General features: G+C 56.1%; 1 pseudogene; it reads right to left on the reverse strand.

Moving 5' to 3' along the window:
• Nucleotides 1-707: 707 nt before the first annotated feature.
• Nucleotides 708-1,199, reverse strand: LOC121045172 (60S ribosomal protein L23a-like; annotated as a pseudogene).
• Nucleotides 1,200-13,014: the final 11,815 nt, after the last annotated feature.

Genomic DNA, 13,014 nt, shown 5'->3' on the forward strand with positions numbered 1-13,014 from the left:
TTGATCTACAGATCCAGCGTCATCCTAAATCAAAATACCAGCAAGTTATTTTGTGGCTATCGACAACATGATTCTAAAATGTAATATGGGAAGCAAAAGCCCCAGAGTAGCCAACTTGGTACTGAAGGAGAAAGACAAAGTCAGACGACTCATGCTACTTGTCTTCAAGACTTACCATAAAGCCACAGTAATCAAAGCAACTGTGGTATTGGCAAAGGAATAGACAAATAAATGAAGGAAAAGAATAGAGAGCCCAGAAAGGGAGCCAAATGAATACAGTCGATTGATCTTTGACAAAGGAGCAAACGCAACACAATGGCGGAAAGATAGTCTTTTCAACAAATGGTACTGGAACAACGTAGACATCCACCTGCAAAAACCTGCATCCAGACAGAATCTATTAGGTGCTTCGCAAAAATTGACCCAAAGTGGATCAAAGATCTAAATGCAAAGCGCAAAACTGTAAAACTCCTAGAAGATAACACAGGAGAAAACCTAGTTGACCTTGAGTATGGTGATGACTTTTTATTTATTTCTAGCTTTTTCTAAGATTTGAGTAAGGTCTCCACCCAACATAGGGCTCGAACCTACAACCCCAAGATCAGGAGTTGCATGCTCCACCAACTGAGCCAGACAGGCACCCCGCTGATGACTTTTTATTTTTTATTATCCTTTTTTTTTTATAGTGAGAAAATGCGTATGTAGGTTTAGCCAGCTAGACTCAGCTTAGTGATCCCAATTTTGTCGGCCACATCCAAAGCATCATAGTCAGGAGCCAGTCGGATATAGGCCTTCTTTTCTCCATCGGGCCTCATCAGAGTGTTGACCTTGGCCACATCAATGTCATAGAGCTTCTTCACAGCCTGTTTGATCTGGTGCTTATTGGCCTTGACATCTACAATGAACACAAGTGTGTTGCTGTCTTCCATTTTTTTCATGGGTGACTTGGTAGTCATGGGGAACTTGATGATGGCATAGTGGCCAAGCTTGTTTCTCTTGTGGGTGGTCTTTCCAGGATATTTGGGCTGCCTTTGGAGATGCGGTGTCTTGGGCCATCAGAATGTTGGTGACGTGCAGATCTTTTTTCTATGACTGTGGACGCCTTTCAGCACCGCTTTCTTGGCCTTCAAAGCCTTTCCTTTGGCTTTGGGTTTGGGAGGGGCAGGGGCTTCCTTCTTTGCCTTCAGCACCATCTTCATGAAATGATGACTTTTTAGATATAACACCAAAAGCACAACCCAAGAAAGAAATCATTGATGAGCTGGATTTGATTAAAATTTAAAACTTCCGGGGTACCTGGGTGCCTCAGTCCATGAAGTGTCCCACTTCGGCTCACGTCATGATCTCACGGTTTGTGGCTTTGAGTCCCACGTTGGGCTCTGTGCTGACAGTTCAAAGCCTGGAGCCTGCTTCAGATTCTGTGTCTCCCTCTCTCTCTGCCCCTGCTTGCACTCTGTCTCTCTCTCTCTCTCAAAATAAATAAAAACATTAAAAGAAAAATTTTTAAATAAAAAATAACTAAATAAATTTAAAACTTCTGCTCTGTGAAAGGCGATGTCAGGAGAACAAGGAGACCAGCCACAGACTGGGAGAAAATACTTGCAAAGGACACATGTGACAAAGAACTGTGGCCCAGAATATACCAAGAACTCTTAAAAGTCAACAATAAGAAGGGGCGCCTGGGTGGCTCAGTCGGTGGAGCATCCGACTTCGGCTCAGGTCATGATCTCGCGGTCCGTGGGTTCGAGCCCCGCGTCGGGCTCTGTGCTGACAGCTCAGAGCCTGGAGCCTGTTTCGGATTCTGTGTCTCCCTCTCTCTCTGCCCCTCCCCTGTTCATGCTCTCTCTCTCTCTGTCTCAAAAATAAATAAATTAAAAAAAAAAAAAAAAGTCAACAATAAGAAAATGAACAACCTGATCCAAAAATGGGCAAAAGACCTGAACAGACACCTCTTCAGAGAAGCTATCCAGATGGCAAGGAAGCATACGAAAAGATGTTCAACAGCCTATGTCATCAGGAAATCGCGAATCAAAACAATAGTGACATACCGCTACCCACCTATTGGAACGGCCCCAACCCAAAGCACTGCCAGCACCAAATGCTGGCGAGGACGTGCAGTGGCGGGGACTCTCAGTCACTGCTGGTGGGATGCACAAACGGTACAGCCACTCTGGAAGATAATTTGGCGGTTTCTTGATACTTACAGCGGTGGCTTCGTGTCATTTACACATTCGTCCAAACCCACTGAAGGTGAACTCTAGGGTAGATAACGGACTTTAGGGGACACGATGTGTCTGTGTAGTTTTATCCACTATAGCGCAGGTGTAGTGTGGGATGGAGTTGGTGGGGAAGGATGCGTGTGACCAGCACAGAGGATATGGGGGAACCTGGTATTTCCCCCTTAATTTTGCTGCGGACCTAAAACTGCTCTAAAAAAAACAAAGCTTATTTAATTCACAAGAAGAGAAGAGAGCACTAAGGGAAGAACTTTTGTCCTCGCCGTTTGGGTTACGGAGGGATAGCGCAGATGAAGAATGAGTCCTTGTTGCATTTTGAGCGTGTCGAGTCTGAGATGTTGGCATTTTTAGGTAACCAGAAAATCGGGCATAGGAGAGAGGGGGTGAGAGAGCCGTGGGGGCCACCGTGGCAGTAAGTCACATGAGCCGGGAAGACAGGGAGGGAGGAACAGGCCCAGAAGGGGACCCGGAAGCTCTGGCCTTGGGGCGGTGGCCCAGGTAGCCATGTTCGGGCAATACAGGGGAGACAGTGGCTCAGGCAAGCTGAGGCCCTCAGACGACCGGAGGGTGAGTCTCAGGGGGCCCCACTGGGTCCCACAAGGAGGGGGCCAACCGGGGTGGGAGTGGGTGGGGGTGGGAGAAGGGAGTGAACGGCTTTCTCCCCGAATCTGGAACTTGCCGGGGAGGGTGAGAGGGCAGAGGCCTGGGAGGGCGGCAGGGCTCAGAGAAGGTGTTTATAGGGTGAGGGAAGTGGGAGCGTGTTTATAGACTAAGGGGACAGACTCTGAGAGAATCCAGAGCACAGGTGGAGGAGTAAGGGACTTTCATGGCTTATTTCGATTTATTGTGGAAAAGGTATTACACCAACTCTTAAAACATTTTTTTGGGAAAACTCCCATAATCACACCCCTCGACTCGCTCAAAGATTCCTTTTCTTCTAATGTGAAGAAGTTTTTCCTGGCAGAAGGGAAGGGAATCCAAGGAGGTCCTGTCCCAAGACCTTGGCCTTCCCAGAGCCTAGTGGATGCGGGGGCTGGATGGGGGGAGGAGAAGGCTGGAATGGGGGAGGGAATTGGGGGGACACAGGGGGGCTGTGGGGTGGGGGGGGAGCAGGGGACCGGGGGTGCCAGGCTGGGATTTAATACAGAATCATCAGAAATGACTCCAAACCCTGTGTCCTCCCCGACGTCCTTGTGGCCGCCCTGCTCAACACGCCCGGCCCTGACCCCCGCGCGTGGAGGACGTGGGGAGGGTCGTGGCGCGAGTGGGGGAAGCCGGCCGTAATTGAATCCAGGGGCCTCCAGACAGAGGCCAATGGCTTTTCCCGGCCTAATTAGAGGGATTTTTTTTTTTTTTTTAAACCCAGGAAACAAATCCATATGGTCTGCGATTCTTTTCTCAGGCTCTTTACCCTCCTGAAGTCGTAAATGTCGTGGGCTTTTTAGCACCGGAGCTTGGGGAAGGGGGAGGGCCCCCAGGCTTAGGTTTCTCAGCGGGGGCCCAGTCCAGGATCTGGGGCCCCCAGGGCCAGGGTCCGCCCCCCCCCACCTCAGCTCCCTCTGCTGGTCCTGGCAGGCAGCCTCCGTCCCCCACCCACGCAAGCTTCCCCTTCTCCCCCCGCGCTCTCCCCTGGCCAAAAACGCTCCCCCCCCAACGCAGCCCTTCTTTGCCGCTGACCAGTCCATCCGCGTGGCCTCCCCTCAGCCTCCCCCCGCCTCCCCCGTCACCCCTGGGAAGATGCCCAGCGCTCTTTGTCTCCGTGCTGTCCTCCATGTGGGGCCTGCTTCTGCTATCAGAAGGGGAGGTGACCAGAGACCAGAATCATGCCTTTCCCATCAGTCTGGGGGCTTCTTAGCGGTTGCTCTACACGGTTGGAAAATCTTCTCTAAAGGACAGAAGACGCTGAGGTTGGGTCTAAGGCAGGGGGGAGCGTGCAGAGCTTTGCTCTGCTGTTTGCACTGGGATGGCTCAGAGTGTGGGACAGACTGGAACCTCGGGCCCAGACCCCTGGGCAGCCTTCCCCGGGCATCTGGGTCCTCTCCACAGAACCAGGGCAGCAAGCGAATGGGGAGAGGTTGAGGTTTGCTGTAAAACCAAGAGACAGGCTCCCCCGGTCGGTGGTGAGTGACCTCGCTCGGGTCCTTCTAAGCTAGGAGGTCAGTTGAGCCCTGGGGTGCATGCTGGCGAGGGCAGGCGCATGCAGAAGGAGCCGGCTTCTGCCCCCAGAATCCTCCAGAACGTGTTGAGCTTCCTGGGTCTGTGGGTAGAAACATCTTGCCCTGGAGATCCCTGCCCCAAGGGGATTGTGACAAGAGTCACGAGGTCTCGAAACGGGTTCCCACCTCTGCTGTATCTCCATGGTGTGACCTTGCGACAGTCGCTCTACCTCCTGGAGCCTCAGTTTCCCCATCTGTACAGTGGGGCGGTTGTGCTAATGGTTGTCCATCAGGCACAGCGCTAGGTGTGGGGGACTAATCAGTAAGAGCCAGACCCTTGTTCCTGAGCTTACGGTTCGGGTGAAAGGCAGAAGGGACTTTACCAGAAGTCTAAGAGGGGTTGTGTGGGGGGATAGATGGAGGACAGCAGCCCAGAAAGCAGACAGGTGTCTGATGCATTAGTCTCCGGTCCCGTGTCAGCTGCGGCCAAACTCAGCCATCGTCCCCCTGACTTTCCTGCCCCCACCCCCCACCCCCCACCCACAGCCTTCCTTCCAGCTCCCGTCCGGAGGGCCAGGCTATGTCTGTCTTGCAGGCTGGTGTCTGTGGGTGGCTTCTCCTTCTCCACATCATCAGCCAAGAACGGGGGAAGGCGAGAGCTGCCGGTCTGGCTGGAGCCAGAGGGACGACGGTGAATGGCTTTTGCCAAACCGTGTCAAGCTGGATTAAATCACAGGGCTGGCCTGCGTTAATCCGTTCCTCTTCCCCACCCCCCCACCCCAAGCGCCATTCGGATTTTCCCTGGAGTGGCAGTGTCCTCGCTGGGTGGTGTGAAGTCTCCATGTGGAAGTGGGTACGAGCAGACCGGAGGGAGATGGGCTGGGCTCCCTCCAGGGAAAAGGGAGGCGATCAGCCTCCCACGGGCTTTTGAGAACCTAGTGGTCGCCCAGGTGCTGGAGAAAGGGGAACATGGTAAGGATGGGAAAGGGTTGCAGAGAGGAATCAGCTTATAATCTCATAGAAGAGTTCTTCAAAGCTATCAAGATAAAAATCTAATAAAAGATGTGAAGTGAGGACCCCCCCCCCCAAGCGGAGTAGAGCCCTTTCTATGCAACGTGAGAGGCCGGTCTGGGAGGGCTTCCTGGAGGAGCTGGAAAAGGGACCAGGCTACAGACGGGGCCCCACAGGCTGCAGGTGTAGCCGGAAAGACCTCAAATGGGGAGTCTGGCCCGTCCTCAGGAAACGCAAGCCACATCGTCTGGCTTCAGGGGGAGAGGCTGGAAAGGCAGGGCAGGGTTCCTATGGGATCTCCGACGCCAGGGTGGGGGTGACGACGACTCAGATATCCACCGTGACCCCGGGGTGTGCCAGCTCTAGCCTCCCATATGTTAACTTTACGTTTCACAGCACACCTTCCGGGGAGCTTTGTCGATTCCCATTTTACAGCTGAGAAACAAAGGCTCGCCGGGCCTGAGACCCCAGAGCTAGGAAGCAGCCAGGCTGGGGTTTGAACCGAGCACGGCGTGACTCTAAACCTTACGCTCTTTCTACTTGCGTCCCCTGGGGGATGGAGGCGAAACACCCAGCAGGAAGGGTGGGAGGAGTGTTCTGGCAGGGCCGTGGAGCCTTCATTTTAGGGGTCCAGGGACGGTCCCTGTGGGGCTGCCCAGGGGGATCCAGCAAGAGCCCAGGGTAGACGGAGGACCGGGATGTCTTGAAACGGCAGACTTAGCTGAACCCCACATTGAGGTCTCGGACGGGCAGAGTGGTGGGCAGCTGAGGACGCGCAGAGGGGTCCGGGCACAGGGTTGCAGGCTGGCCACGGTGGTCTTCTTGCCCCCTCCACCAGGCCTGGCCTATGTGGCTCTGTGCCAGGCTCCCCGTGGCGCCAGCCTCCTGCCGCCTGGGTGGGGGGCTGGGAGCAGAGGGGAGGGGGTGGCGGTGGCGGCATCGAGGTTAAGACACCGGGCTCTGAACTGGGATCCCCTTTCTTCTTCCCCTGGTGGGTTCCAGCTGTCCCTGCCACTCTGCGGGAGGGGGGCAGGGGATTCTAGAAGGGGAACGAGACTTCGGAAGTATTTGAATGGGGTCGTCTTATTTTCACCCTCCATCCTTTTGTCTGAATTCCAGTCCCCGCTCCCGGCTCCCTGCCTCCCCAGCCCTGCCCCTTGCCCCAGCCCTTCCTCGACGGAGACTCTGCTGACGGAGGGTTGCCAGGCATCGGGGCACCCGCTCCAAGTGCGGGTCCGTCTGAAACGGCTTCCATGCCAGTCTGCCATGCCGGCTTGCCTGCTGTTAAGGGAAGCATGCTCCCAGATTGGGAGCTAAGCCCCCACCCCTGGCACCCTCCCTGCCCCCCTCGTCCCTTGAGCGGCCTGCACCTGGTATTGTGGGCGGGGTGGGGGTGGGGGTGCCACAATCTGGCCTGGAAGCAGCCTTCCAGCCCCAGGCCCCCCCCCCTTCGCCTGAGTCACTGTTTGGGGGTTTGTCTTGCCCCGGGGTTTCTGGCAGCCTCCTTGGAGAGGCGTGAGGCAGGTCTCAGCCTGATAGGCGTGTGGCACTCTGTGGGCACGTGCTCGGCCCGTGTGTGGCCCCAGGAAGAGGCGGGACTTGGTGCCCAGAGCTGTCCAGGTGGCTTCTGCATGAATCTGACGTGATCCTGGCGCGGGTGGGGGACGAGACGGGGAGGGCCCCGGGGACCACAGCGCAGTCCCCTCTGCTGGCCTGGACTGTCGAGGGTGTGGAATATCACACAGAGGGGCTGGGCTGATGGAGCCGGGCCCAAGAGGGAGTCCAAGAGGAGAGGGATGGCTCAAGGTCAGCCCTCCTTGACCCCAGGAGAGCCCCTCCTTCCTCCAGGCAAACCCCATCTCCTTCCCCTCCCAGCAAAGCTTCTAGGAGACTTATACGCGGGCTCCCTCGTCTCACCTGCCACCTTTTCCTTGGGCCACTGCCGTCTGTCTCCTGCACCCCCTCCTCCAGCCCAGAGGCTCATCCCAGCCCCCTCCCTCCCAGGCGTCCCCGCAGTTCTGTCATCGGGGATCACCTGTTCCTCCTGCACACTTAACAGTGAGTGAAAGCCCGCTCCTCCTCCAGGGCTCCTGACTCTACGAACAGCACCATCATGCCCTTGGCTGTCACAGCCGGAGACCGGGAGTCGTGTAGACTCCTCTCCGCTGTGCCGTTTCCCATCTGATCCGGTGCCAGAGCCGGCTCATTCCCCCCTCCTTAATATTTCCTGAGTTGCTTCCCTCTCTTTCTCCCCACTGCTGGTTTTCTTGCCTGAAGCACCAGCCTCCCAGCTGGGCTTCCTGCCTCTCCTTCCAGAACACTCTCCTGCTTAGATAACTCCGGTAGCTCCCCGTTCAGTCCAAATTCCCCAGCCCGGCATTGGGGTCCCCTCTAGACCCGGGCCGATTTTCACCTTATTGCCACTGTTATTCATGCCGCTCAAAGGGGACTCCTCCCTGTCCTTCATTCTTTTGTCTTTGTTCCACCCGGTTCCTCTGCCTGGAACATTCTTCCCACCTTTTTTCCCCCCATCCCCCACGATCCAAATCCTGACCATGGTTCAAGGCTCGGGTCTCTGCAGGGGATCCTCCTCGGGTGCCTGCAGCCACGAGGACTCCCTCCATCTTCAGAACCCCAGTGCCTCTTGGTTGCCCTCGAATCTTGACGCCCGTGGTGTTTCACGGCGATTCTTACTAGAAAGAACCACCTGGGTCTGGGGGTGCGGTCTCGCTCGGGTTGCCTGGTGAGGAGGAAGGAACTCAAATGTTGGTCTAGGATGGGGGCTACGTTTGTCCTTTCGGGCCCCCTTTGGGTAACTGTGCCTCAATGTCCCTCACTCTCGGTCCCCATGCTTCAAGTGGGGCGACCCTCCTGCCTCGGGGGTGGGGCGTGTGACCTCCACCGTAGCCCGTCAGTGGTGGCCATTCCACGGCCACAGGGATAGGCCAGTTAGAACCAAGGATGCCTGGAGACTTTCACAGAGCTTCTAGAACGAAGGCATGTTCTCATTGCCACAGACCTGAAGCTGTGCAGCCATCGTCTCACCACCAGGGAATCGTCTGGGGAAGGAAGTGAAGGCAAGAGATAGAGACAGAGAAGCTAGGCCCTGGGATGCCATTGGAGCCTCTGAGTCAAGCTGTGCCTAGAGCCGGCCCTACCCCAGGACCTTTGACTTCGGATGGACAGTGCATTCCCTTAAACCACCCGGGGCGGGATTTTCGCCCTCTTGCAACACAGAGAGAATCTGAACTGGTACCCGGGGTGAGGAGAGGGGAGATCCCAGGTGGCTGGCTTCCCGGCCGTCAGCACCACCTCCCAGGAGGTCATCGTGTGACCTCCCTCAGCTCCGAGGTTGACCAATGGAAGCGTGGCTGCTCCGTGCCCCTGGCCCGCACATCCGGTGCGGACTGCTGCCATCCCAAGGTCCGTAGGAGTAGAATGAGAACCATCTGGACTGTTGATGGAAGCCTTAGGCCTCGGGGTAGGGCTGGGCCCCTGGAATGTGGACACTGAGCCCCAAGCCCAGGCCAGAGAACGTTGCGGACTTCTCAGGGGGGCGTCAGGCAGAAGGACGACCGGCTTCTATGAGTCACTAAAATATGGGAGGGGGGTGGGAGTATTCCCAGACTTTTCCAAAGAGAGCATCAGAGCAGGGAGGAGACCCGATTCTACCTTTCCCAGGAGCCCTTTGGGAATGTTGCTGGAAGCAGCCGGGAGCAGGGATTGCCGGGAAGGAAGCACAGGGATTGGGATGTGCCCGGATGCTGTGGGAAGAGGGCTGGACGCACGCAGTGCCCTGGGAGGGCTGGGGGGTGAGGGTTGGACTGTTCCTGAGTATTCTTCCATGAAAGAGCCCTAGGAGAACGTTCCTGGCATCCTCTAACACGGTTGGGGGACTGGAGCAGATAGAATTGGGGTGTGGAAATGGGAAGTCCTGTGCAAAGCCCTAACTTTCAGTGGGGCCTGGGAGGACTCCCCCTGCCCGCAGGGACGCAGAGAGCCTCCCAGCGTCTCCCCCAGGGGGACAACCGGGTGCCTATATGATGAAGGTGCTGCCCCAGAGACTGGCCTGGGCATGTGCTGACAACTAGGGGGCTTTGCTGGGGCTGGAGAGGGCTCTGGAGGCTGGGGCAGGGCCGGGCAAGCAGATTGCTGCAGGGAGCCTGGTGTAGCTGGGAGGGTCGGCAGGAGGGCAGGGGTGTTGGGGGGAGTCAGAAAAGAGGGGGCAGGTCCCCCTCTTGCCTCTGTTCTTCTATGCCCCAGAAGCCCGGGGGGCTCAGTCTTGTCCCCTGGCCTTCTGCCCACCAGCTGCCACCAAGCTGGAGAGGAATCTGCTTTGCATTATCAGAGGAGCCGCCTCCCCCAGGCATATGGTCAGCAGAACCCCCCCCCCCCCAGCCTGGAGCATCATGGGAAATGTCTTCTCCTGACCCCAGCTCTGGCCCAGCCCCCTGGAGCACTGGGCTATGGGCTCTGTGGCCCCACCACACCCCTCCCCACTGGATGAAGAGGCCTTTCACATGGTTCTAATCTGATCTCAGCTTCGTGGAAAAGAGACGAAGGAGGCACTGGGGGAAGACAAGGGGCCCCGATGGGTGGGCAAAGATGAAGGGTCTCATCGTCCAGCCCAGAGAATGAAAGAGATAAAGGGAGGTTTCCCAGCCTGAGCAGAGAACAGAGAGGCCATGGAGATGGGCAGCGGGGGTGGGAGGGGGGAGCCCTAGGCTTCAGGCCTAAGGATACTGATGACACAAGAAGAAGCATCTATCTGCCCCCTGAGCCCACTGGGGGTTCCAAACGCATCCCTACTCTGGGGGGTATGACTCTCTAAAGCTGAGCTGCCCAACATAATAACCACTAGCCACATACAGCTATGAGCACTTGAAATGGGGCTAGTCCAAACTAAGGTATGCTGTAAGAAGAAAATACACACTGAATTTTGAAAACCAAGTAAGGGGGCGTCTGGGTGGCACAGTCGGTTGAGCGTCCGACTTCAGCCAGGTCACGATCTCGCGGTCCATGAGTTCGAGCCCCGCGTCGGGCTCTGGGCTGATGGCTCGGAGCCTGGAGCCTGTTTCCGATTCTGTGTCTCCCTCTCTCTCTGCCCCTCCCCCCGTTCATGCTCTGTCTCTCTCTGTCCCAAAAATAAATAAACGTTGAAAAAAAAAATTAAAAAAAAAAAAAAAAGAAAACCAAGTAAGGGGGAAAAAAATGTATCCTGTGTCATTAATAATTTTAAAATATTGATTATATGGTAAAATAATGCTTTGGTTATATTGGGCTAAAGTTCATTTCACCCGGTCCTTTTCACTCTTGTAATGTGGCTACTAGAAAATTTTTATTTAAAAAAAAAAAATTTTTTTTTCAACGTTTATTTATTTTTGGGACAGAGAGAGACAGAGCATGAACAGGGGAGGGGCAGAGAGAGAGGGAGACACAGAATCGGAAACAGGCTCCAGGCTCCGAGCCATCAGCCCAGAGCCCGACGCGGGGCTCGAACTCACGGACCGCGAGATCGTGACCTGGCTGAAGTCGGACGCTCAACCGACTGCGCCACCCAGGCGCCCCTAGAAAATTTTTAAAAATCACGTATGTTCCAATATTTCTACTGGACAGGGCTGTTTTAGAGCACATTCATTCATTCATTTATTCAACACATTTTTATTGGGTGCCAGCTATATGCCAGGTGAGGTGCTGAAGATTAGAAGGTGAGCAAAACCAGACCCTGTCTCTGGATTCCTGGCATTTACAATAATCAAAAATTCACTCAGATGGTGCCCGATCGCAAAGAATTCTGAAGAAAAGGAGTGGAAGACTATGTCCTCTGGACGTGGAATCAAGAAACCTGATTTGTGTCCAGAGTACGTGAGAGCTTCCCCAGGGAAGCACTGGACTGCGAAGTAACTTAGGAAAGGAGAAAGGGTTCCAGACAGAAAGGACAGCATGTGCAAGGGCCCTGTGGCTAAAGGCAACATTGAAGCTTGAAGAATTGTAAAAAGGCTGGTTTGGGAGAACACAGAAGGCAGTGAATCTGGGGGAGTCGGCAGAGGCCTCACACACCCCTCTGAGGGCGACATTAAAAATGGGAAGCTGATGAAGCATTTTTACCCTTGCAGGGGGGGGATTAGAGAAGGAGGGATGGAGATCAGGCGGAGGGCAGAGAGGGTTTCTTCACAATTGCTGAGGGAGAGGGTGCAAATGTCTGGTATGACGTCTGTAAGGCTCCCTGCTCCTATACCCAGGGAGCCTAGGCCAGCTTCCTCCCTACTCCCCAATCCTATGTGCTCTGGGCCTTGGCTGAGCTGCGTCCCTCTGCCAGGAATACTCTCCGCCCCCAGCTTGTTGACTCCACGCAAGGTCGCTTCAATGTCCCTTTTCTGGCAAGTCTTCCCTAACCCCTGGTAGGGGTGGGTCTGGGCTGGGGCGCCCCCACTCACGGCTCTGCACAGCACGCAAGGCCTGTCTGCCGTCTCCCTTGTTCCCACGGGCAGCATCTGGCTCTCCCCCCACCAAATTAGAAGCATTCCCCACCCTCCCCACGCCCCCCACCCCCCGCCCCGCCGCTGTCAGAATGGGGCTCTGTTAGGACAGGAATTGTGCCTCCCTCATCAGATTAGAGGCACCCAAAGTCCTGGACTGTGTTCTCTCCAGCAGACGAGAAGAGGCTCCCTTGAGACAGAGACGGTCTCCCCCATCACCCTGGGGGTTATCCAAGCACCGGGACCATCCCTCTTACCTACTCCGAGCCACCCCTTTCCACATGCCCTCCCCACGGTCCTCACAGGCTGGGGGTGGGAATGGAAGACGGCCTCCCCCCACCACCCCTCTACTCGGCTGCCCCAGCCAGGATCTCGAGACCAGGAAGGCTTGTTTGCTGTCCTTTCTGGGAACAGCAAGCCTCCCGTGGCCCTCCCCAGCAACCACAAGCCAGCCCCGCCGGAAGACCTGGCCAAGTGACCAGGAGAGGCCAAGCGGCTCTGACCTGCTCCCGGGCCAGCCTCGGCGAGGAGCGCAGGCCCTGCAGCTCCTGGGCCAGGCACAGCTCGGAGCCAGGCTGCCAGGAGCCGAGGTTAGGACCTGCCCCGGAGAGCCGCCAAGGGAGGGGTCTGCCTAACTGCAGGCCAAACAGTCCCAGCTCCTGCCAGGCCATCTGGAGCCAGACCCTGTGTATGTGCATGTGTGTGGGTGTGTGTGTGTGTCTCCCAGGCCACGTGGGTGGCTGGGAGCTGCGGGGTGGTGACCTCGCTCGCCCGCCCCCCCCCCCCCCCCCGCAAGCCTCTGGCTCCCTTGTGGTCACTTTCACTTCTGACATCTGGTCAAGTTCACAGCGGTCGAGCTTCCTGCGTGGCTGTTTTCACTTTTGCTCTCCCAAATCTGGGGGCAAAGGGCCCCCACTCCTTCCCTGTCCCACTTAAATTTACTCCGTGGCTACCCATGTGAATTTGCTTGATTTCTGCGAAAACTCCCCGTTTCGGGGGGGTGGGGGGGCGGTTGGCGGGAACAATAGGACGGGAGCTCACGCAATGAGAAAGGATACCCGGGTCCCCGCCGCACATGCAGCCCCCACTGGCTCAGATCACGTGCGCTTCCCGAAAAATCTCTTGGCGCGG

Source organism: Herpailurus yagouaroundi, unplaced genomic scaffold (genome assembly GCF_014898765.1).
Source record: "Herpailurus yagouaroundi ecotype Mexico unplaced genomic scaffold, PumYag 189, whole genome shotgun sequence".
Taxonomy (NCBI): domain Eukaryota; kingdom Metazoa; phylum Chordata; class Mammalia; order Carnivora; family Felidae; genus Herpailurus; species Herpailurus yagouaroundi.